Genomic DNA, 26,098 nt, shown 5'->3' with positions numbered 1-26,098 from the left:
CAATAAATCGGAGCAGGAGTAGACCACTCGGTCCATCGAGCGTGTTCCCGAAATTCAGTACCGTTATGTCTGATCTTGGGGTACAACTAAGTTTTTCACCAGCTCCCCATATCCCTGACCCTGAATTCCCCGAGAGGCCCGAAACCTGTCTATCCCAACCTTAAATGTATTCGATGATGGAGCTTCCATAACTGTCTGGCATAAAGAATTTCAAAGATTCACAACCATTTCAGTGAAGTAATTTCTCCTTATCTTAGGCCGAAATGATCAGCCCATTTTCCTGAGACTGTACTGCCGTGGGTTAGATTTCCCGACAAGCAGAAGAAATCTCTCAGTCTCCACCCTGTCAAACCCAATCAGACTTGTGTAGGTTTAATGAAATCGCCTCTCATTCTTCCAAACTCCAGAGATTTTCAGCCCAATTTACTCAGCCTCTCATCATACGACAACTTCATCATCCCAGGGATCATCTGCTGAACCTTATCTGCACCGTTTCCAATGTAAACATATCCTTTATTAAATGTGAATATCATATCTGCACAGAATATTCAACATGTGGTCTCAACAAAACCCAGTGCAACTTCAGCAACACCTCATTATACTTGGACTCCAGTCTGCCGTCAATAAACACCAAAATGCAATTTTCCTTCCAATCATTGCCTGCACCTACAGGCCAGCTTTATGCATTCCTTGTACAAACGCATCTATTCTCTGCTCAATATCGACACTTACCTTTTTCAGCTCTTCAAATATGTCTTGCTCTTTCTATTTTTTTTACCAAGAAGGAAATATCTATTCACTTTCGAAAGCGACAGCCGATCTGCGCCTCCACTCATCAAAGCTCTCTATTTTTCGGGACTTTCTTCCCCTTTCCGACAGCTTCTATAAGCTAAACTTCGCCCATAGGCTCCAGCGAGGACTGAACTCGCGACCCCTGGTTTACAAGACCAGTGCTCTAACCACTGAGCTATGGAACCAAATGCTGCAACAAGTTTCCAGAAAGTGCAGCATTATCCGTGGATCGAGGACCAGGATCGGGTTTGAGGTCGGAGATTTTTGATGAATGTGGAAATGTCTGAGGTGGAGAGCCAGAAGTTAAAAGATAGAAGTTGAAAGTGACATGATTTGAAATGTTTATTGTGTATGTACTTGACATGTATGTTGTGTGTGTCATGTGGTTCTTCTTCAGAGTTTATCGTCAATGTTACATCTCTGATTTTTCCATCTCTGATACAAGTTCATCCAGCTGGAAGATTTCGCTTGTTGTTCCCTTCACGGACGCTGCTTTTATTAAATGAAGAAATGAACAAAAATGTACTCACTCCGTGACTGGGAATCCAAAACGCGTCACGGCGCCGGCGCTGATCACTGGACCCTCAGTGACGCTGATGTGACAATTTTGCAGGAGTTGATCATCTCTGCACCCATTGCTTCATTTCCAATAACTTTCAATTTAAAAAAAGTCACAATGAGGAATGACGGGAAGCTCTCATGACAGGATTTGAACCTCAGTTTGAAAATCCCAATACATCCCCTGGGCCGGGACTGCAGTCTCAATGTTTGCAATCCTGCTGTTTATTTCGACAGACAACCATTCAACCGGTGTTCCCGTTTGTATTCTCTATTGGAGCAACTCCACTCTTCCCAGCTTTGACAAAGGGTCATCTGGAATCGAAATGCCAGCTTTCTTCACTCCTTACAGATGCTGGTGAGGTTTTCCAGCATTTTCTCTTTTTGTTTCCCATTCCAGAATCCACGATAATTTGCTCCACTCCTTCCGCACTCGTTCCTTTACCTCAACAACTGTTTCCATTGGTATGTCGCTCCTCTTTCTTCAGGGCAAATACGACACAACACAAATTATTGCATTCAATCTGAAATGCTGGACTTCAACTGCAGGGACCAAAACGCAAGCCCATTCTGGCAGTGGCTGCAGTCGAACCAACCACTCCATCGTAACTGGCCTTTCAGCTACTGGCTGAGATTACTCGGCTACGTTACCACGTCAGCAACTGTGTCCTTTACTGGTATTGTAATTAAAATTAGCAGCAAAGGAGCTGCGACAGTCCATCAGTTGGCTGGAGCCTGCTCCTTCACTGAATCAATTTATCCTGAACTGTGTAACAAGCAGGAATCAGATCCAGTCAGAAACAGAATGAGCTGCAGTGAAGAACCAGCACCATTTAAACTGCCCTTAACCTTGTCTGGTTCCCAATATCCTGCCAGAAATGACAAAAAAAACCCTCCTTTTGAATTTGCTCAGTCTTCACTTCAGGACACGAGGCGAGATTGTGTTTTATATGTTCCACCAGACAATAACTGACATTTGTTTTTACGGTTTGGATGAGAGAAACAAATCTCCATTACCTGACCACCAATCCAAACAGCAGTGAAAGTGTCAGACTCTAACCACCAGACCAGCTGATTTTCGCCTGTTTTACAACTTGCTTTACACACACTGCATGTGTTGCTTTACTTTTCGCGCCAGGCCAGACTACATTCACCACAAGCAAGTCTCTGTTGCAACATGGCACTTTCTGTTTCGAGCCCAGTGACACGTTCAATCAGTGACAACGTACAACAGACATTCCACTTACGGTTATTAATTTCACTTCGAAACTGGAGAGAACTTTTTCCAAATATTTTCGTTGCAGAGTGAGGGAAAAGTTGAATAATTCAGTGTGAACGCCAAAACCTGAACAATTTACCATCCAAATGTTACCTTACATCACTATCTCTATTGTCAGCGCTTTCCAGCCTATCACCATCTTTCTTGCTACTGTGTTTGTTCTTGACCTGTTGCACATGTGACATTTCCAGCTGTGATGTCGACTTGCAAAACTCACTCGGCTGATATTAGTAGATCTGCTTTCGATCAGATGGTAAATCAGGTTATTTTTTAATAGTTTGCCGCGAGCTATAAATAATCGTTTCCTGAGCGGGAAGTGAAAACAAACAACACTGGGGAGTACTGAATACAACCCACTGGAATCCCAGCGTCACGGGTGAACTGTGTTTTTCAATATGACTTACCATACATCCCTGAATGTGTCCAGTTTGGATGGAACATAAGTGACTGCTTCAGCAAATGACAACTCCGATTGTGCTTGCTGGGACATGAAATCGACAGTGAGGTGAAATACTCCCACAAGATGCTGAAGTGATCGTGGTATATAAAATTCTAAATAGGATTGAAGAAAGTAAAATCTTTTTTCTTACGCGCAATCGGGAACACCATGTCAAATGTATAGGTTGAGAGGTGGTAGATTTAAAACTGAGATGAGGAGGAACTGCTTCTCACTGAGGGTCGTGAATTTGTGGAATGCATTGCCCCATAGCACGGTTGAGTCTGAATCATTAAATGATTTCAAGAAAGAGACAGACATATTCCTGATAATTAAAGGGATGAGGGGATATTGGAACAGATAGGAAGGTGGATTTGAGAACAGGGAGAGATCAGTCATGAACTGATTGCATGACGGTTCAGGCTCGAAGGGGTGAATTTGCCCACTTCTGCTCCGAATTCTATGTTCCTACGTGTAACTTTCAATTTTCAAAACCCACCAACTCATCACTTTGGCTCCAATGTAATCTATGTACATTACATCCACAGGTTCCCCTTCATCCACACCACAACTGAGTCCATTAAGGGACTTAGGAATGGCCCCATTCTGTGGTTTAATTACTTTAAAATTCTTTGTTTCCCTCATTTAATCTCTCCTGATTTACACCCTCTTGTTATGCGGCTGGATAACACTTGTTTAAAACTTCCTACATTTCTTAAAATTCCCAGTTGTTCCCAATGAAAGGTTATGGAGCTAAAATATAAGATTTGATTTCCTGTGCACACAAGCTGTCTGGCTTTCTGAGTTTTTCCAGCATTTTCACCTTTCACTGCAGAAGCCTGAGCAGCTTTGGATGTCAATGGAAATATTTTCATTGAACAGCACCCTCAGCAGCGGCTCGTTGGACGAGAGGTATGACTCAGACCTGGCGAGTAAACATCTACAAACGTATCAGCGATCTCGGGTTCACATGCCGGGCTCGATCCCTCAATCAGCTGTTGTTTCGTATTGGACAAGTCATAGGATTTATATATGTATTTTCAGTGCAAACGGTGGGGTTTGGTTTGAGAACCTGAGCACACAGTGCAGGCAATCTATCAACACAACACTCACACAAGAAAATCAAGACATTAAAAGGTTAATACGCTTATGGCCATTCACTTTATCTCTGTTCACCAGTTTAGAGGACCCCATATTTGTTGGTTGAGACAGCTGGCTGTGTGATTATTGTTATTCATTCGTGGGTTGTGGATTTCTACCCCACTCGCTATTTCTGTTTTTAATTGTCTCGATATATCTCCCTCAGACTATCTGACTATGTTTTTATTACGTTGACATCTTTTGCTCCTTGCTCTGTCCACTATGTCGCTGTCTGTGTGTAACCGAGGTTCACTGGATTGATTTCTGCGTTTCTCCTGCGAGGAGAGAATCAGTGGGATGAGTCTGTTCGCTCTGGAGTTAAGAATAATCAGAGGTGATCTTATTGAAAAGGCTGAAACTGGGAAACAGTTAGACAGTGTAAGTGTTGAGTTCCCTCCACCCCGAGATAAATTATTAAGAACAAAGTAAAATAAGGAGAATGATGTAAGAGGAGTTTGGAATATTTGGGATAGGTGAAGCTAAGAATTGGAAGATGTGAATAATGTAATTAATGACTGAGAGGAATGGATAGGGAATTTGGGGATCCTGTCGGTGGATTAATTGTAGTTTGAAAACGGAACAAGCTGAAGACACCAGTTGGAAAAACCGTATTTGTCGCCATTCATTTTAGGTTATGGAAATGATTTGAATGCATGTGCCCGGCTAGCTCAGTCGGTAGAGCATGAGACTCTTGATCTCAGGGTCGTGGGTTCGAGCCCCACGTTGGGCGATATTGATTTTTAAACTTTGCCTCATTCCTGGGTGAATTCCCGATCTCCGTTCCTCCAGAAGTGTCACCGCTCAAACTGAGTCTTTCTGCTTTCTGCGTTGTTTATCTCACAGTTGTGGGTTTCTGACTGAAAACTGCCTCCAGCTCACTGGAAGGCGGGGAATTCAGCGCTGAACTCAGCGAGAGGTTTTGTTCTTATTAATTATGAGATTTAAACCCAGATCTGCGAGATTGTGTCAGTGGGAACAATAATCATCTCCATCGTAATTCAAACACTCCAGTCTTCCATCCGATCAAAAGACCGTTGTTCTTTCCTCCTCTCCCTCTCTATTTTACTTGACTCTGTCCTTGTTTGTAAACCATTCAATCACTACTTTTTTCCAGTTAGGGTCAAAGGTCAGCAACCTGAATCATTCACTCTCTTTCCCTCTCCACAGAAGCTGTTGAAGCCGATGAGTGCTTCCAGCATTTTCTGTTTTGAGGTGGGATTCGCAGCAACTACAAAACCTAGTTTTCGATCACAGTGGTTCACTTTTCTCTGACTGAATCTTACCTGTTTGAACAGTTGAAAGGTTGAGGTTTTAAATATTAAGACACCAGACTATGTCACCCTGTTTGACATGAAATGAAACAAAATGAGAATTAATTATTTCTTGAAATGCTGCTAATGCAATATATATTTTGTTGTCAATGCCCGCATTTGTTGTCCATCCCTATTTCCCTCTGAACTGCGTATTTTGCTGGGCCATTTCTGAGGGCAGTTAAGAGTCAATCACATTGCCGTTCCTCTGGAGTCCCATGGAGGGCAGAAAGTAGAAGGATGAAGGAGAAGGCTCATTGTTCCACTGGAGCAAGCTGAGAGGGAGTGATTGGAGGCAGCAATGCTGGTGAGAGATTAATTGAATTGTTTATTTATTTAATTAGTCAGCTAAGTGTGTGGTTGTTTTATTGGCCTTTAATTTGGCAGTAGAATTTTAAGTTTAAAGTGAAAACTGGAAGTGGGCTGCTAAGGAGTCTAGGAAGGGTTTTTATTTTAACTTTAAAAGTCAGTTACCTGGGAGGTTCCCCCTCATTGTTCCACTGGAGCAAGCTGAGAGGGAGTGATTGGAGGCAGCAGTGCTGGTGAGAGATTAATTGAATTGTTTATTTATTTAATTAGTCAGCTAAGTGTGTGTTTTTTTTGGCCTTTACTTTTGCAGTAGAATTTTAACTTTAAAGTGAAAACTGGAAGTGGGCTGCTAAGGAGTTTGGGAAGGGTTTTTTTAAGCGTGTGAAGTATAAAAGGGAGGCTGCAGTATACAGCGGGCAGCGTCGGGAGCGGGCTGTAGAGTGAGTGGGAAGCAGAGTGTGAGTTATAAGGGCTTTGGCTCACAGGGCTTCGGCGAAGGCGAGGAAAGTTGTTTGTTTTTCTTCTGTTACACCCCCTTTTTTGTTTTATCTCCCAAAAACTAAAAAGGACATGACTGGTATGAGTGGGAGGCCAGTATACTGCATTCGGTGTGGGATGTGGGAGTTCCTGGAGACAACTTGCCTCCCGGAAGTCCATATCTGTGCCAGATGTGTGGAACTGCAACTCCTGAAGGATCGTGTAAGGGAGCTGGAGCTGAGGCTCGATGAACTCAGTTTAGTTCGGGAAAATGAGAGATTAATAGATAAAAGTTATAGTCAGGTAGTGACACCAGGGTCTCGGAAGGAAGACACGTGGGTCACAGTTAGGAGGGGTAATAGTCAGAAGGGTGATGTGCCAGAAAGTACCCCAGTGGCAGTCTCCCATAAAAGAAAGGGATGGGCAACAGATGGGAGAAGGGAAGGGAGTGAGCAGTCTGTGGAGGGATCCCCTGTGGTTGTCCCCCTCCAAAATATGTATATTGTTTTGGATTCTGTGGAGGGGGATGACCCTCCAGGGGTAAGCCACGAGGACCAGATCGCCTCCACGGAGACAGGCTCAGGGGTCCGGAAGGGAAAGAAGGGGTTTAGGAGAGCGATAGTTGTGGGGGACGCAATGGTTAGAGGCACGGACAGTCGCTTCTGTGGGACTGAACGAGAATCCAGGATGGTAGTCTGCCTCCCTGGTGCCGGGGGACTGGATGTCTCCGAGAGGGTAGGAAGCATATTTAAAAAGGAAGGTAGTCAAACGGATGTGATTGTACACATTGGTGAAAATGATGTAGGTAGGAAGAGCAGGGGGGTCATACGAGAGAAATTCAGGGAGTTGGGTGCTAGGCTAAAAAGTAAGACCTCCAGGGTAGCAATCTCTGGACTGCTCCTGGTGTCTAGTGCAAGTGAGGCTCGGAACAGGGAGATTCTACAGTTGAACGCGTGGCTAAAGGACTGGTGCAAGAGGGAGGGTTTTAAATTCATAGATAACTGGGAAATCTTCAAGTCAGGATGGCAACTGTCCAGAAAGGATGGGTTACACCTCAACTGGAAGGGAGCAAATATCCTGGCTGGGAGTTTTGCTAGAGTGTTTCGGCAGGATTTAAACTAGTGTGGCAGGGGGGTGTGGAACAAAACAGTAGGTCAGTAAATACTGAGGCTGGGGTTGAGCTGGGGGCCAGGGCAAGGCTAGCTAAGAAGAGGAGCACTCTGGAGGAGGATGACCTGAGTGGGCCTGGAGGTCTGGAGTGCATCTGCTTCAATGCGAGGAGCGTAACGGGTAAAACAGACGAACTTAAGGCCTTAATGCTTATGCGGAATTTGGATGTGGTTGCGGTGACGGAAACTTGGTTAAAAGAAGGACAGGACTGGCAGCTGAATATTCCGGGGTATAAGTGTTTTAGGCGAGACAGAGGAGGGGCTAAAAAAGGTGGGGGAGTAGCGATATTAGTTAAGGAGCATACTACCGCGGTGCCGAGGGTAGACAACTTGGAGGGGTCATGTACTGAGTCGCTGTGGGTGGAACTCAGAAACAGGAAGGGTGCAGTCACTATGCTGGGGGTGTACTACAGACCACCGAACAGCCCACGGGAAGTGGAGGAAAGGATATGTCAGGAGATGCTGGATAGGTGCAGAAAGAATAGGGTTGTTGTAGTGGGGGACTTTAATTTCCCTGGCACAGACTGGAAAGTGCTTAGAGCTGGGGGTCCGGACGGGGAGGAATTTGTAAAATGCGTACTGGAAGGTTCTTTGGAACAGTATGTAGATAGCCCGACTAGAGAGGGGGCTATACTGGTCCTAGTTCTGGGAAATGAGCCCGGTCAGGTCGTCAAAGTTTCGGTAGGGAAACATGTGGCAAATAGTGACCACAACTCTGTTAACTTTAGGATAGTAATGGACAAGGATGAGTGCTGTCCTACGGGCAGGGTGCTAAATTGGGGGAAGGCTAACTATAGCCGGATGAGGCAGGAATTGGTGGATGTTGATTGGGAGAGGATGTTCAAGGGTAAGTTCGCGTCTGGCATGTGGGAGTCTTTTAAGGAACTATTGATAAGGCTGCAGGATAGGCATGTGCCTGTAAAAAGGAAAGATAGGAAAGGTAGGGTCGAGAGCCGTGGATAACCAGGGAAATTGAGGATCTGATTAAAATGAAAAGTGAGGCGTACGTTAAGTCCAGGCAACTGAAAACAGATGGAGCTCTGGAGGAATACAGAGAGAGTAGGAAAGAACTCAAACGGGGAGTTAGAAGGGCAAAAAGAGGTCACGAGATGTTCTTGGCAGGCAGGATTAAGGAGAATCCTAAGGCATTCTATTCATACGTTAGGAACAAAAGAGTTGTCAGGGAGAAAATTGGACCTCTCAGGGACAAAGGAGAGGAATTATGCTTAGAACCCAAGGGAATAGGGGAGATCCTAAATGAATACTTTGCATCGGTATTCACGAAGGAGAGGGGTGCGTTAACCGGGAGTGTCTCGGAGGGAGGTGTTGACCCGTCAGAGAAAATCTCCATTACAAGACAGGTAGTGTTAGGTTTTTTAGGGAACATTAAAACTGACAAAGCCCCAGGGCCTGATGGCATCTATCCTCGACTGCTCAGGGAGACGAGAGATGAAATTGCTGGGACTCTGACGGAAATCTTTGTCGCTTCTTTGGACACGGGTGAGGTCCCTGAGGATTGGAGGATAGCGAATGTGGTCCCGTTGTTTAAGAAGGGTAGCAGGGATAACCCAGGAAATTATAGGCCGGTGAGCTTGACGTCCGTGGTAGGGAAGTTGTTGGAGAGGATTCGTAGAGACAGGATGTATGTGCATTTTGAACGGAACAATCTCATTAGTGACAGACAGCATGGTTTTGTAAGAGGGAGGTCGTGCCTTACAAATTTGGTGGAGTTTTTTGAGGAAGTGACAAAAACGGTTGATGAAGGAAGGGCCGTGGATGTCGTCTATATGGATTTCAGTAAGGCATTTGACAAAGTCCCACATGGCAGGTTGGTTAAGAAGGTTAAGGCTCATGGGATACAAGGAGAAGTGGCTAGATGGGTGGAGAACTGGCTTGGCCATAGGAGACAGAGGGTAGTGGTCGAAGGGTCTTTTTCCGGCTGGAGGTCTGTGACCAGTGGTATTCCGCAGGGCTCTGTACTGGGACCTCTGCTATTTGTGATATATATAAATGATTTGGAAGAAGGTGTAACTGGTGTCATCAGCAAGTGTGCTGATGACACGAAGATGGCTGGAATTGCGGATAGCGAAGAGCATTGTCGGGCAATACAGCAGGATATAGATAGGCTGGAAAATTGGGCGGAGAAATGGCAGATGGAGTTTAATCCGGATAAATGCGAAGTGATGCATTTTGGGAGAAATAATGTAGGGAGGAGTTATACAATAAATGGCAGAGTCATCAGGAATATAGAAACAGAGAGGGACCTAGGTGTGCAAGTCCACAAATCCTTGAAGGTGGCAACACAGGTGGAGAAGGTGGTGAAGAAGGTATATGGTATGCTTGCCTTTATAGGACGGGGTATAGAGTATAAAAGCTGGAGTCTGATGATGCAGCTGTATAGAACGCTGGTTAGGCCACATTTGAAGTACTGCGTCCAGTTCTGGTCGCTGCACTACCAGAAGGACGTCGAGGCGTTAGAAAGAGTGCAGAGAAGGTTTACCAGGATGTTGCCTGGGATGGAGGGTCTTAGCAATGAGGAGAGATTGGGTAGACTGGGGTTGTTCTCCTTGGAAAGACGGAGAATGAGGGGAGATCTAATAGAGGTGTACAAGATTATGAAGGGTATAGATAGGGTGAACAGTGGGAAGCTTTTTCCCAGGTCGGAGGTGACGATCACGAGGGGTCACGGGCTCAAGGTGAGAGGGGCGAAGTATAACTCAGATATCAGAGGGGCGTTTTTTACACAGAGGGTGGTGGGGGCCTGGAATGCGCTGCCAAGTCGGGTGGTGGAGGCAGGCACGCTGACATCGTTTAAGACTTACCTGGATAGTCACATGAGCAGACTGGGAATGGAGGGATACAAACGATTGGTCTAGTTGGACCAAGGAGCGGCACAGGCTTGGAGGGCCGAAGGGCCTGTTTCCTGTGCTGTACTGTTCTTTGTTCTTTGTTCTTTATGACAGATTTCCTTCTGCAAGATGTGTTTTCATGACAATCAGAAAACAAAGCTTCATTACTGAGACTGGCTTTCACTTCCGTTTCAGTTCTAGACTGCTTTGGGATCGTGACCTGTGAGCCTGGGCCACAGGATTCATACTCCACTGATTTTACCACTATGTCACAATCTTTCCGGAAGAGTGTAAGTTTAAATCCTTCACATGGAATCAAACTACTTAATTTCACATTGAAAACAAACATTTAAAGCAGTGTACTATTGAAATCAGTGTCGTACACTCAGGATATCGGGGAACTGACGAGATATCTATTGCTTTCATTCAAAGACAGAAAAATGTGGTGAATCCTCAGCGTGAGTGATGAAGGAGCTGCGCTCCGAAAGCTCGTGATTTCAAACAAACCTGTTGCACTTTAACCTGGTGTTGTGAGAATTCTTACCGGGTACTGAAGGGCATTTCATTTACAATTCGCAAAAAGATTATTTTTATAAAATTAACAGCTTTCAGCAAATCGCACCGCAATCACATTGCAGACGGTGCAGTGAGTTACTCTCCTGGCCTCATTGCATCAGCTCCAGAGGACGATTTCTCAAGAACACAAAACGCTCAGCGATAAAGAGGTCGGAGGCTTCATTCATCAGGGATTACCCGAGGGCACGTGACCTTTCTCCCAAATCACACACGCACACACACGCCCACAATTGCTCAATAATGCTCAGGTTACTTCAATTTCCGTGTTGGTTCTGTCGATAGAATTCGCTGCTTTAACTGCCATGGTTTGGGTTCGATTCACGGTTAGGGAATGATGATTCATTGCTCTCGTGCAACACATGAATTAAGGAGAGTGGATGTTGCTTCCTGGTCGAAAACGGGAGAGATACTTGTGGCAGGTTGAACAGGAAGAAGGAAAAATCTGCCCCATTCCACAATCCTGTCCATTACCCACAACAATTCATATTTACATAAGGAAGTCTTACAACACCAGGTCTATTTGGAGTCAGGAGCTTTCCGGGCGCTGATAAAATAAAGCAAATTGATTTTATTATCGGAGCAAATGAACCTGTTGGACTTTAACATGATGCTGTGAGACTTCTTATTGTGCCCACCCCAGTCCAACGCTGGTATCTCGACATCATACTTACATTGCAATTGCTGGTACCAACTGTCAGAATGAGTGAGTTACCTTCGACTGCATTAAATTTCACTGCAGCTCACCACATTCAAAGAGTAATGTTTGTTATAAACCTTATTGTGGTAAATCTGTTGAAAACCTTCAGCTTATCACTGCTCTGCTTTCATCACACTGGAAGCTAATGTGAAAAGATGAATAATTTCAAAGCTGAACAACGTGCACAAGACTGGAAGGAGAATGCGACTGTGAATAATTGGCACTGTGGAATTCCTGTATTCAGTCTATGGGAGAACCAGGAGAATGAAATCCTCATGGTCCAGTGCTTAGGATTTGGCGCTTTCAGGGTCATTGATCGGCTTCAATATGCTTAGATTTAAAGTTTTTGATATTCCATTTAACAAACCTGAGTTGTTTCCTGATCGAAAACAGCTCTGTCAGAAGCAGTGGAGTTAGATCTATATTTGTGTCCGAATTGGAAATGTCACATGGGCAACAGTTCAAGAACAAACACAGATAGTGAAGGACAGTGATAGGCTGCAAAGCGCTGCCAATATATCAGGAATTTGTCTGTCCCAACCTGAAATGTGTTCAATGAGGGAAATACACAGTAAGTCGGCAAAGATCAGTGGAGTGAGGACTGAGTTAAACTTTCACCAGAATGCTGTTTTTATAATTGCAAAGTCCTGAGATTGAGAGCAGAGAGTTCACATTTGAGGCGTTTCAGTTCATTGAGAGATGAATGCCTGCCGTGTTTTACAAGGTAAGTTTCACAGGATCAGTACTGATGAGATTGGTTGGTTTCGGAAATTAAAATTTACACGTGAACAGCTTGTGGGACTATTTCATTTATCGTTGCCGTCTTGCAGTGTGTTTTATGTTCTGCTAAAACCTGTATTTATAATACAAGCATAAGATGTTGGAAATTCTCCGCAGGTTTGCCAGAATCTGTGGACGCGCATCAAATTCGAAACACTTCCATTTGTCACCTGTGTTCCTGAAGGATATTGATTATTGTGTTCAAAAAAACTGATAATACCTTTTCAAAACAGCTGTCCCATCTCTAAGTGTTATTAAATATTAAGGAATCACATTATCTCACAGCCATGTGGCATTTACAATTCCCCAATGCTTGAATAATATTCTGCAACTGCAGTCATGGAGAAAGGGATAAAATTCGGGACAAATGCTATTTTCTAAATCTTATGTTAGATGAATGACTCTGCCACATGGCTAAGGTTTACAACAGAATTATAATTCTACAAAGCAAGGATTTAAATTGCAATCAGACTGCACTGTTTGATATTCTAGGCCGGTCACATTGGTCATGAGCAGAGCTTCTGGATTGTAGGAGTTAACATGTTCATTTCATGTACGAAAGGCTCCCCGATTTAAAATAAGGTCGAAACATAATTGAAATTAACATTTTAAAATTTTTTTCCCCGATTCTAGATCGTTGTTGTATATGAACTGGATTGGAGCAGACAAATTGTTAGTTTGTACTTCATCATTGATTGCAAAAATGCCCTGAGGGGGTATAGCTCATTGATATTAAGGGAATATAGCTTTGGGGTCGGGCATTTGACTGCAAGTCAAGACGTTTCCGCATTCAAATCGGATGCCTCTTTCCGCGCTTAATAGATTTTGTTTTCAATCTAAACTGTCCTTCATTGGCTGGAAAGCAGGAAAATGGAAACCCAAGGTCAAACATGGGTTGAAGTTTCGAGTTCAGTTATTGAGTTTAATAATATTTGAAATATATAAATTGTTACAAATAATATGTGAGAGATAAATGTTCAACAAACTAACGTCGGCTAACAGTAGAGGCAGAAACACACGATAAGTTTTTTTTAGTGTTGTCCAAGGACTCAGTGGCACTCAAAAACCGAGAGACAATGAAAGCAGATGGAGAGAAAAAAAGTGGAAGCGCCGTCCCTGGATAGTCTCGAACCACCAACTTTTCAATTAACAGCCGAACGCGCTGGTCAATTGCGCCACAGAGACTGACACATCTGTAGCCCACGTGGCATCTTAAATCATAGTGTTAAAGTCTTGGCTGAAAATTCGATGCCAATTCAATTTTCACCAAATCTGACACAGAAAGACCAAGTGATGGCATCGTTTACAAATCCAAACATGTATGTTTTACTATTTTACCCCACAGTGTTGTTGTGGTGTAATGGTTAATCCCTTCTCCTAACATGGGAAAAGGGCCGTTTGATAGAGCAGGGAGGGACAGATTGTTCCCACTGATTGGGCTGAGTAACAGAGGACTGGGATTGAAGGTCATGAAATGCTTGCATTGATATAGAACCTCTCCCGACCAGTGGACGTCACAAAGCGCTTTCCAGCCAATGAAGGGCAGTTTAGATTGAAAACAAAATCTATTAAGCGCGGAAGGAGGAATCCGATTTCAATGCAGAAACGTCTTGACTTGCAGTCAAATGCCCGACCCCTAAGCTATATTCCCTTAATGTCTAACCTCCGTTTTGTCTCTCCTTCGTCCTCTGTCTCGCGTGGTCTATGGTTATGTTTGTTCCTCTGTGTCCGTCACTGTGCTTACGTACACCAAGGATGTGAACATTTTTTTTACCATCACAAACTCTATTCACTTACTTTATAAATCTTCATGGTAAATGTACGGAACATAGCAAGAAGTTTAAAGTTGTGAGATGAAATTTACCCTTTCTGTTATTTGTGAGTGGAGGGTGCTTATTGACTGAGTTACCGTACGTTCCATTGTGCAAGGTGATTAACATTTTTCTTTGATCAACATTTAAACAGACAGCGGATTCACTCGGTGTGATGGTGGGTTCCAGTTCTATATCTGCGAACACAGCATCAATTCATGCCACTTACTGTCAACCCAATATTTCTAATAGTTTGGATGACCCAATATTTCTAATACGTTGGATGTTTAACCTAATTTACTTCGTTTTATATTTCATTATTTTCATCTCAGATCTATCTCCACCAGAGGCAAGTCTCTCTTTCAAAATGTTCTGTTCAGGTAGAAGACAAGTTAGTCCTTCATCCAATGGCAACAAGGATTACTTTTCGCTGCAGCATGAAAGCGGCAATGAGGTGAAATAGTCAGACAAGCTGCTCATGTGTTCCTCTCAATTTCCCAAATCCACCAGCCTCATCACTGCAGCTCCTGTGAAATCGCTGGACAGTACACCCACCGGCTCCCTATTATCCACAGCACACGTGACTTCTTCAAAGATTTTGTGAATGGTCTCATTCTACGGTGCAAACATTCTATGATACTCTGCTTTCCTCACGCTCAGACCATGGACTGTAAACAAGTTGTTCATTTATCTCTCTTGAATTGTACCCGGTCAGGGCCCTTTCCTGTTGTTATGTTTCCTAGCTCCTGGATTTCACTTGTTTAAAACTTCCTACATTTCCAAACTTTACAAGCTTAAAGGGTAAAATGAAAGGTTATGAAGGTGTAAGAAGAGAGTCCTTTCCCTGTGCGCACTTGCTGCCTGACGTCCTTAGTTTTTCCAGCGCTTTCAGCTTTCAGTGCAGCTGTCTGATCAGATTTGTGTGACAATATAATATCCGTATTTGAGCTCCCGCAACAGCGGCTCGTTGGTCTAGGGGTATGATTCTCGCTTTGGGTGTTATGATGTGCAAGGCTGCGAGAGGTCCCGGGTTCAAATCCCGGACGGGCCCCATTGCTGTTGTTTGCAATGGCAAAGTCTTGTTCATTTCTTTGCCGTGCACACGGAAGGATGAGTTTTCCTGCGGTTTGATTTGGGAAACTGACAACACAAGGAACCTAACAACACAACGCACTCACAGGCAATTCAAGATGCTTTCAAAAGTTGTCTATTCTTTTGGACATTCTCTTTACCCCTAGTCAACAATTCAGAGGACCCAATGCTTGTGGGTTCCGGCCGCTGGCTTTGTGTACATTGTTATTCATTCATACGATGTGGCTGACTCCCCCACGCACTGTCTATATCTGTCTCTCTTTGTTTCTGTGTAACGACCTCATTATTTTTCACTCTCAGTCACTCACTGTGCCTCTATCCACTTTCCATCGAGTGTTCTTATTTCCCTCTATTCTCGCACTGTCTGTGTAACGAAGGTTCAATGGATTGATTGCTCTGATGAGACAGTTGCCCTTGGAGGAGAGATTCATTGTGGTTATCCCTTTCTCTCTAATAAAAAGTGATCCCATTGACAAGTCTGCAACGGCGAGACTGTTTGATAGTGTACATGCTGAGGGATTGTTTCCACCGCTCCCCCCAGTTCTCCTCCTCCCCACCCCCACCACCGCCCGCTGGGGTAAGCACAGTACGAAGACTCACAACACCTGGTTAAAGTCCAGCAGGTTTATTTGGTAGCACAAGCCACAAGCTTTCGGAGCACTGCCCCTTGATCAGGTGAGTGGGAGTTGTGTTCACAAACAAGGCATATATAGACACAAATTCAATTTACAAAACAATGGTTGGAATGCGAGTCTTTACAGGTAATCAGGTCTTAAAGGTACAGACAATTTGAGTGGAGAGAGGGTTAAGCACAGGTTAAAGGGATGTGTATTGTCTCCAGCCAGGACAGTTAGTGAGATTTTGCAAGCCCAGGCAAGTCTTTGACTATCTCTAATAAGTCATTCCGTCTCAAAATGCCTGTAGATCCTGTCTCTTAAAATACCTTCCAACAACTTACCCATCACAGATGTGAGGCTCACTGGCCTGTAGTTCCCAGGCTTTTCCCTGCAGCCCTTTTTAAACAAGCACAACATTTACCACCCTCCAATCTTCAGGCACCTCACCTGCGACTATCAACGATTCGAATATCTCTGCTAGGGGACCCTCAATTTCCTCCTTTGCCTCCCACAATGTCCTGGAGTATACTTCATCAGGTCCCGGGATTTATCCGCCTCGATGCGCGTTAAGACTTCCAGCACCTCCTTATCTGTAATATGTACACTCCTCAAGACATCACAATTTATTTCCTGAAGTTCCCGAACATCCATGCTTTTCTCTACAGCAAATACTGATGAGAAATATTCATTTAGGATCCCACCCATCTCTTGTGGATCCGCACATAGATGATCTTGTTGATCCTTAAGAGGCCCTACTCTCTCCCTTCCTACTCTTTTGCCCTTTCTGTCTTTGTCGATGCTCTTTGGATTCTCCTTTGCCTTATCTGCCAAAACAGGTATTTTGGCAGATAGGTTGCACATCTGCCTCATTGATGTGGTTGGTGGGTTCTGAAGATTGAAAGTTACACTTAGGAACATAGGAATTAAGATCAGCAGAAGGCAAATTCAGCGCTTCGAGCCTGCTCCAGCATTCAATCAGTTCATGGCTGATCTTTCCCTGGTCTCAAATCCACTGCCCCTTATCTGTTAATTCATTTTGTGTTGGAAATATATCTGTCTCCTTCTTTAAACCTTTTTAATGATTCAGACTCCACCCTTCTATGGGGCAACGAGTTCCACAAATCGACGACCATTAGCAATAAGTAGTTCCCCAGCATCTCCGTTTTAAATCTACCGCCTCTTAACCTATCCATGTGACAGTAGGTTGGTTCTATTCTTTCCCCACAGATGCTGTCAGATCAGTTGAGATTTCCAAGCATTTTCTGTTTTTTGCACAGATTCCAGCATTCATCGTATTTTGTTTTTTTGTGTAATTGTGACCTCTTGATCTCGATTGCCCAATAAGAAGAAACATTTTGTCTACGTTTACTCTATCAATCCCTCTTAAAATTTTATATAATTCGATCACTTCAGCATCTTGTGGGACGATTTCGCCACAGTGTCAATTTCATGCCCCAGCGAACTCCCAGCGACTGTATACCACTGTGCCGCCACCTAGCAGAGATGGCAGCGCAGTGGTATACAATCGGGAGTGAGTTGCCCTGGGAATTCTTAACATCGACTCTGTAGTCTCATGGCCTCAGGTTAAGCATGTGGAAGGAAACCTCTTACTGGATACCAGGTACCGTCCTCCTTCGGTTCAGGAATCAGTGATCCTCCATGTTGAAATACACTTGAAGGAAGCACTGAGGGTGGCAAGGGCGCAGAATGTACTCTGGATGGGGGATTCCAATGTCCACCACCGAGAATGGCTCAGTAGCAGCAATACTGATCGAGCTGGTCGGGTCTTAAAAGATGTAACTGTTAGACTTGATCTGCAGCAGCTGGTGAAGGAACCAACAAGAGGAAATAACATACTTGACCTCATCCTTTCCAATCTACCGGCTGCAGATGCAACCGTCCACGACGGTATCCTCAAGAGTGATCACTGCATAATCCGTGTGGAGACGAAGTCGCGCCTTTGCATTGAGAATAGCCTCCATTGTGTTATGTGGCACTATCACCGTGTTTAATGGGACAGACTTCGAACCGATCTAGCAACTCAAGACTAGTTATGCATGGGGCGTTGTGGGCCACCAACAGCAGGGGAACTGTACTCCAGCACAATCTGCAATCTCATGGCCCAGAATATACCCCAAATAACCATTACTATCAAGTCAGGGAATCAACTCTGGTTCAATGGAGAGTGCAAGTGTGTGTGTGTGGGTGGGGGAGGGGGGGGGCGCAGGAGTAGCACCAGGCATACCAAAATGTGAGGTGTCAACCTGGAGAAACTACCGAACATGCCAAATGGCAAAAACAACAAGTGATTGACAGAGGTAAGCGATCCCACAACCAACAGATCAGATCTAACCTCTTCAGTCCTTCCACATCCAGTCGTGAATAGTGGTGGACAATTAAACAACTCACTGGAGGAAGAAAATGCACAAATATCCTCAACCTCACTGATGGGTGCAGCCCAGCACCTCGATGCAAAAGATAAACCTGAAGAATTCAAAGCAATCTTCAGCCAGGAGTGTCGACTGGATGATCCATCTCGGCCTCCTCCAGTAGTCCCCAGCATCTCAAATGCTCGTCTCCAGCCAATTCGATTCACTCCAATTGATACCAAGAAACGATTGGAGGCACTGGATACTGGAAAGGCAATGGAGCCTGATAACATTCCGGCAAAAGTACTTGTGCTATAGAAGTTACCACTCCCCTAGCCGAGTTCTTCTCGAACAATTACAACACTGGCATCTACGCAACAATGTGGAAAATTGCCCAGGTATGTCCTGCACAAAAAAAGGCACGGCAAATCCAACTAGCCAATTACCGCCAAATTAGACGATGGCAGGGTCATCAACAGGCCTCCTCAGCAAAGCCCAGTTTGAGTTTCGCCAGGGTGACTCAGCTGCTGTCCTCATTTGAGCTTTTGTTCAAACATGGGCAAATGAGCTGAATTCCCGAGGTGAGCTGAGAGTGATCGGTCTTGACATCAAGGCCGCATTCGACCGAGCGTTTAAATTACCAAGTGTAACTTGCGGCTATAAACTAAAGTTGAAAATAAGGCTCCAACGAGGATCGAACTCGCGACCTCTGGTTTACGAGACCAGTGCTCTAACCACTGAGCCATGGAGCCAACCCTTTGCAATTCCGTTGGAATAAATGTATAATAATCGGTGGAACAGACTGCATTTTCAGATAGAAATAGATATGTTTGAGCGGGAGAGCAGGGAGTTAAAATATGTGGCGAGAAAGGGGCAGAATTTGACATGTGCCAGTTACTTCAAACGATCAATGTTTGCCGTGTGCCTGCCGTTAAATTCTTCTTCTGAGCTTATACTTATTGTTACATCTCTGACTTTTCCACGTCTGATACAATTCACCCAGTTTGAAGATTAACCCTTGTTTCTCCCTTCGCAGACGATGTGAGGCCTAATTTGATTTAATGAAGAGTTAAACAAAAAAATGTTCACCCCGTGACTGGGAATCAATCCCGGGCACGGCGCCTAATCCTGACCACTAGAAAAGCTCATAAGAGAGATTTGCAATTAGACCATAAACATCTATTTTCCCATTGCCTCATTTCATGTCATTGTCTAAACTTTGCCAGATAGTCACACAGTCAATCTATCATTTATAAGCAATTACAGCAAATACGTCGCCAATCCACCTAACATGCACACCTGGACACTGTGGGGGGAAACTGGAACACCCGCAGGAAACTCAGGCACACACGGGGAGAACGTGCAAACGCCGCACAATTACCGAAGGCTGGAATTGAAGCCGGGTCCCTGGCGCTGCGAAGCCACCGCGGCGCCCACTATTCGACAATCACTTTCAGTGCAGCGTTGATTGGAAGACAAAGATGTTTGTGGATACATTGGAAACAACGAAAGCTCCCGGCACTGGCAATCTTCCAGCAATTTTACTGAAGCGTTGTGCTCCTGAACTTGCCGTGCTCCGAGCCAAGCAGTTTCAGTCCAACTGCATCACTGTCATTACCTGCCAAGCTGCAAATCAAATCAAGACAATTACCACCAGTCTGCCCTCGGTCATCAGGAATGTGATAGAAGGGGTCAACAAACATGGTATCAAGAAGCACTGACTTCGCAGTAACCAGCTAACAGTTACTCAGAGAAGTCTGAACTATGCAACAAAGAGAAACCTTCTCCAGTCAGCCTTTGTTCACACATGGACAAAAGAGCTGTTCTTCAGAGGTGTGGCGAATGTGGCTGCCTGTGATATCAAGGCATTTAAAGTTCTCTTCTAAATGGTTCTTAAGTGTTCTTAGTGTTGGTGTTCTCGCCTCTAACAACCTTTCAGGCAGTGGGTTCCAGATTGCCATCACCCTCTGATCCTCTCTGAAGCTCTTTCTCCATACCTTAAATCTATGCCGCCTGGTTGTTCACCCTTCTGCTATGGGGAAACGACTATTCCTATCTGCCAATCCATGTCCCTGAAAGTTTTGCACACTCAATCATGTCGGCCCTCAGCATTCAATGCTCAGGCGAAATCAGCCCCAGTGTATTTCGTCCCTCTTCACAGCTGAAAATCTCCAGCGTAGTATCCAGAACTAAAACCACTTGTAGCAGCGTTTGAATTGGAATTCACGCCTCCCCAAAGACTGGAACCTCAACCCAACGTCTTGGACCACTCGGACCCGCTACCACCGAAGTGCAAACGATCACCAGGTATTTTAACGGTATTGCTAGTGAAATAGCTCAGAGGCAAAGAATTTGGTATGAACCATTGGGTACTTCGAGTCCGTTCCGTCAGTTAATCAGAGAAGTGATCCATGCAACAAAGAGAAATCTTCTCCAGTCAGAAACACAATGAGCTTTAGTGAAGGGCCTGTACGATTTAAACTGTCCTTAACCTCGCCTGGTTCCTAATTTCCCGCCAGAAATGACAATAAAACTTCCTGTTGAATTTGGTCAGGGTCGTCACTTCAATGAGGGCAGGACATGAGGCGAGACCAGGATTCCTGCATTCGACAGGGAAATAACTGAAATGTGTTTCATGGTTTGGACACGAGCAATAAATCTTCATATCCTGACCTGTAATCAAAACAGCAGTGAAAGTGTCAAACTCTATCCATCAGACCAGCAGGTTACAGCATGTTTTAAAATTTGCTTTATCCACGCTCCTTTTCTTATTTTTAAGCTCGCTGAAAGCACACTTGAACCAAAGGGATTCACCTGAAAAATGACACAATCTGCTTCAATACCAGTGATATGTTCAGCCATTGACAACATACAACAAACTCGCCACTTCAATTATTACATTCTTTCTGCATGCTTTTCAATACAGAGTCAGGGAAACGTTTCATAATTTGTGTTTTTGGTAAATGTCAACTGATATGCTGAGTATTTCCAGCATTTTCTGATTGCAAAGTCAGGTGTCACTCGGTAAAAACAACAAAAGTGAAGGTCTGTGGTAGAGAGCAAGGCAAGGTGGATTAATTGACACAAGGAATGATAGACAAGCCAACATTGAGCAGGTGATGCTGGAGAGCGGGTGGTCTCGTGGTTCAGATTCAAGGCTTTAACCGCCAAGGCCCAGGCTCAATGACAGGTGACAAATTGTGAAAATAGAATTTCGTATGAAACAACTTGTCTCTTTCTTATTCCTGATCAACTAATCACAACTGTTGTTTCAAAGCAATATGCCAAGACTAATAAGCTGTTCCTCTACTGTAACTTTCTATAATTGTTTCATTTTCATCCCCACTGCTGCTGCCTTCACAATATTTCTTTCATCCTACAACCCATTACTGCAAAATCCACCTTCTTCACTTGTGTTCAGCTCCTGTGACCTCATGGGACTGAGTAGATTCAATGCGAAGATTATCATTTAGTCCGAGATTTGGAGCGAGATCTAGGCGATGTTTGTGTCAGTGTAAAAGGTAAAGTCTGACCCATTACCACCCAAATATACTTTGCAACACCATCTCTATCGTCAGTGCGTTGCAGCCTATCACTCTCCTTTGCTTAATAAAACAAATTATTGCTTATGCTGGAAACTGAAACAGAAACAGAAAATGCTGGATAATGTCAACAGTTTTAACAGTATCAGTGGATAGAGAATAGAGACAACGTTTCGAGTCCTGATGACCCGCCGTCAGAGCTCTGAGCCTCTGACAAGTTGATTTCGAAACGTTGGCTCCAATCTCATAGAGTCAAAGAGTCTTAGAGTCACACAGGTTTACAGCATGGAAAAAGGCCCTTCTGCCAGGCTTGTCCATGCCACCTTTTTTTAACGACCAAGCCAGTCCCAATTGCCAGCGTTTGGCCCATATCCCTCGATAGCAATCTTGCTCATGTAACTTTCTGAACGCTTGTTAAAAGACACAATTGTACCCGCCTCTACTACTATCTCTGGTAGATTGTTACAGACACTCACCACCCTCAGTGTGAAAAAAGAATGCTCCTCTGGATCCTTTTGTATCTCTCCCCTCTCATCTTAAACCTATGCCTTCCAGTTTTAGACTCCCCTACCACTGGGAAATGATATTGACTATCTAGCTGATCTATGTCTCTCAGTATTTCATAGACCTTTATAAGATCGTCCTGAGCCTCCTACATTCCAGAGAAAAAAGTCCCAGTCTATCCAACCACTCCTTGTAACTCAAACCATCAAGTTCTCGGAGCATTCTAGTAAATCGTTTCTGCATTCTTTCTAGTTTAATAATATCCTTTCTATAATAGAATGACCAGAACAGTACACAGTATTCCAAGTTTGGCTTACCAATGATTGCACAACTTCAACAATACGTCCCAGTTTCTGTATTCACTGTTCTGACCAATGAAACCAAGCATACCGAATGCCGTATTCACCACCCTACCCACCTGTGACACCACTTTCAATGAGCTATGAACATGTACCCCCAGATCTCTTTGCTCTATAACTCTCGCCACGCCCTACCATTAACTGAGCAAGTCCTGCCCTTGTTCGATCTACCAAAATGCATCACCTCGCATTTATCTAAATTAAACTCCATCTGCCATTCGTCAGCCCACTGGCTGAATTGATCAAGTTCCCGTTGAAATCTGAGATAACGTTCTTCACTGTGCACTATGCCATCATTCTTGGTGTCATGTGCAAACTTACTAACCATGCCTCCTAAATTCTCATCCATATCATTAATATAAATGACAAGTGACAGTGGACCCAACATCGATCCCTATGGCACACCGCTGCTCACAGCCTTCCAGTTTGAAAAACAAGCCTCTACACCACCCTCTGTGTTCTGTCATCAAGTTAATTTTATATCAATTTGGCTACCGAGCTGGATCCCGTGAGTTTTAATCTCATGCAACAACCTACCACGCGGTACCTTGTCAAAGGCCTTGCTAAAGTTCATATAGACAACATCGACGGCACGGCCCTCATCTACCTTCTTGGTTACCCCTTCAAAAAAAACTCAATCAAATTTGTGAGACATGATTTTCCACTCGCAAAGCGATGCTGACTGTCCCTAATCAGTCTTTGACTCTCCAAATGCCTGTCGATCCGATCTGTAAGAATTCCTTCGATCAACTTAGTTGGGCGGGGCGGCGGGGGTGGGGGGGGGGGGCGGGGTGAGGGGAGGGGGGCGATAGCCTCGTGGTATTAACGCTAGACTATTAATCCAGAAACTCAACTAAGTTCTGCGGACCGGGGTTCGAACTCGGTCATGACAGCCGGTGGAATTTGAATTCAATAAAAAAATTCTGGAATTAAGAATCTACTGATGACCATGAAACTATTGTTGATTGTTGGAAAGACGTATCTGGTTCACTAATGCTCTTTAGGGGAGGACATTTGCTGTCATTACACGGTCTGGCCTATATGTGACTCCAGAGCCACAGCAATGTGATTGCCTCTCAACTGCTTTCGGGCAACTGGGGATGGGCAATAAATGCTGGCCAGCCAGCGACGCCCATGTCCCATGAACACGTAAAAAAACTACAGCTGTGAGGCTCACCGGCCTGTAGTTCCCAGGCTTTTCGCTTTTAAACAAAGACACAACATTTGCCACCCTCCAATCTTCGGGCACCTCACCTATTGCTATCGATGTTTAAAATATCTCTGCTAGTGGATACACAATTTCCTCCCTAGCCTCCTACAACGTCCTAGGATACACTTCATCAGGTGCTGAGGATTTATCTACCGGGATGCGCTTTAAGACTCCAGCATATCCTTCTCTGTAAAACCTAAACTCCTCAAGATATTGCTATTTATTTTCCCACGTTCCATCACACCCATGTCTTTCTGATGGTCTCTCTGCAAAAATGCCTTCAGACCTGATGAGATATTCTAGTCCACTTCTGGCCTCCCCCTCCATTAGGAACATTCTCTCTGAATCTACCCTGTCTAACTCTGTTAGAATTTTGTCGGTTGCTATGACTCCTCCCTGAATCTTCTAAACTCGAATGAATGTAATGCTAACCGACTTAGTCCCTCCTCATATGACAGGCCTGTCATCCCAGATATAAGCCTGGTAAACGTTCGCTGTACTCCCTGTAGGGCAATGAAATCCTACCCCAGATAAGGACACCAAAACTGCACACAATACTCACGGTGTGGTCTCACTAACACCGTATACAATCGCATTAATGACTGAAGAGGCTCGAAAGGCTGAGCGGCCTGCCCTTGTCCCTATTCCTTATGGCATTGTTGGTCCTCATGTTTTGGAACTCTCTTTCTCAATAATCGGTGGCAACAGAGCTTTCATTATTTTTAAGGTAGATGTGGATACGTTTTTGCTGAGTCATACGTGATTGGTGATCAGGTGTAGGTGGACTGCAAATTTGATGTTAGAATTAAGTTATGAAATGGAGGAGCGGGCTTGAGGGGCTTAATGTCCTACGTATCTTTCTATTTTGATTGTTCATACGACGATCTGAGAGAGAACACATTCCACATCATTGTCTTTAATGAGCGACCCCTTATTTGAAACTTTCTCACCCGGTTTTGGATTCTCTCCGAAATGGCAACATTCTGTGCACATCCACAATGTCAACATCCCTCAAGATCTTAAACTCTGCCATTAAGTCGCCTCTTACTATTCGAACTTTCAGTGTGTATATGTCTACTCTCTCCAACCATCTCCATGAGACAACCCGCTCATTACTGGAAATCGTTTAGTAAACCTTCTCAGGAGTGTCTCAAAGACATTTTCATTTCCCTTTATATATCGATAGCCAAAGGTATACACGTTATTTCTCATATGGGCTCACTATCAGAAGAGCTTGAACCTGCAAGGCTACGGAGCAGATGATAGAATGTGGGATTAGACGGAGCCACTAGTTCCATTTGTCTCTGTTGTATCCAGAGTATGCATGATGGGCTGAATGGCCCGTTTCGGCATCATTACTTTTCTATTCTTCTAGTTATCACCAGAGTTTTGTGCAACTGAATGGGTATGTATAAATAATATTGGGTGTAATTCATGTAAGATAATGTCCTTTTTTGTCAGGTTTATAAATAGCTGGACTGACATTTGTTTTAAATTCGAGCAAAAATAATAGAAGGAATTAAATATTACTAAGTAGAGTGAATTGAAGGTGAAAGATATTTCGAGAAGATAAAACGTGCAGATCGATGGAATTGCATCCACACAGTCTGAAATCAGCATGGCATGCAAAGGAAGATGTAAGGTTGGGTGAAGGGCACAGGACACATCCTCACTTATCATCAAAAGTACAGGAAATTTTACATGTGCTTCGGAACGCAGGTTGGACACCTGACTTACCTCTTGCACGGGTTAATCTCCATAAAATAATATCTGTGAACAATACAAGGGTAGATGGTTATTTTATCGGATTAAGACCTGTTTCTTGCTGAATACCAGCAGTGTAATATTTCTAATCATCCTGCTTTTGACACCTCTCTTTTATTAGCAGAAGCATCAACATTATTCCCCGAACCTGCACCAATTTCACTATTACAGTTTCATTGAAATTCTGAAATTGTAGATTGACATTATGAGAGAGAAATATTCGTTACTGTCTTAATTCACGTCAGTTCAGTAACATAGTCTTAATCAATAATCCTATTTTTCACCAAACTGCTTGGGCCAATTTGTTTGTCTTCAGTCAGATCATTTTCTTTGATTGCAAAGGACTTTCAATAAACATGTATTTTGCAAGAAAAGCTGAATTCATCTTGTTTGTTCGGCGATTGTGAATAATCGTGTAGGCACAAAGTTTAATTGTTTCACCGGTGACTTTACTCACT

The 26,098-nt window shown here is 44.0% G+C and overlaps 4 non-coding genes and 1 gene segment (V, D, J or C); 3 read left to right on the top strand and 2 right to left on the bottom strand.

The window, feature by feature from the left end:
* The window catches only part of LOC144481024 (Ig heavy chain C region-like), a 369,241-nt gene that overhangs the window by 101,002 nt on the left and 242,141 nt on the right, over positions 1 to 26,098 (top strand).
* Positions 905 to 977, bottom strand: trnat-ugu (transfer RNA threonine (anticodon UGU)). The gene has a single exon. It is a non-coding gene; the product is annotated as a tRNA-Thr (tRNA).
* trnak-cuu (transfer RNA lysine (anticodon CUU)) lies at positions 4,863 to 4,935 on the top strand. Its single transcript has one exon. It is a non-coding gene; the product is annotated as a tRNA-Lys (tRNA).
* Positions 15,145 to 15,234, top strand: trnap-ugg (transfer RNA proline (anticodon UGG)). Its single transcript is given in 2 exon segments — positions 15,145 to 15,180; positions 15,199 to 15,234. It is a non-coding gene; the product is annotated as a tRNA-Pro (tRNA).
* Positions 18,941 to 19,013, bottom strand: trnat-cgu (transfer RNA threonine (anticodon CGU)). The gene has a single exon. It is a non-coding gene; the product is annotated as a tRNA-Thr (tRNA).

Source organism: Mustelus asterias, chromosome 30, assembly GCF_964213995.1.
Source record: "Mustelus asterias chromosome 30, sMusAst1.hap1.1, whole genome shotgun sequence".
In the NCBI taxonomy this organism is placed as follows: Eukaryota; Metazoa; Chordata; class Chondrichthyes; order Carcharhiniformes; family Triakidae; genus Mustelus; species Mustelus asterias.
Note: the sequence above shows the minus strand (reverse complement) of the source record. Positions and strands in the feature narration are given on the sequence as shown.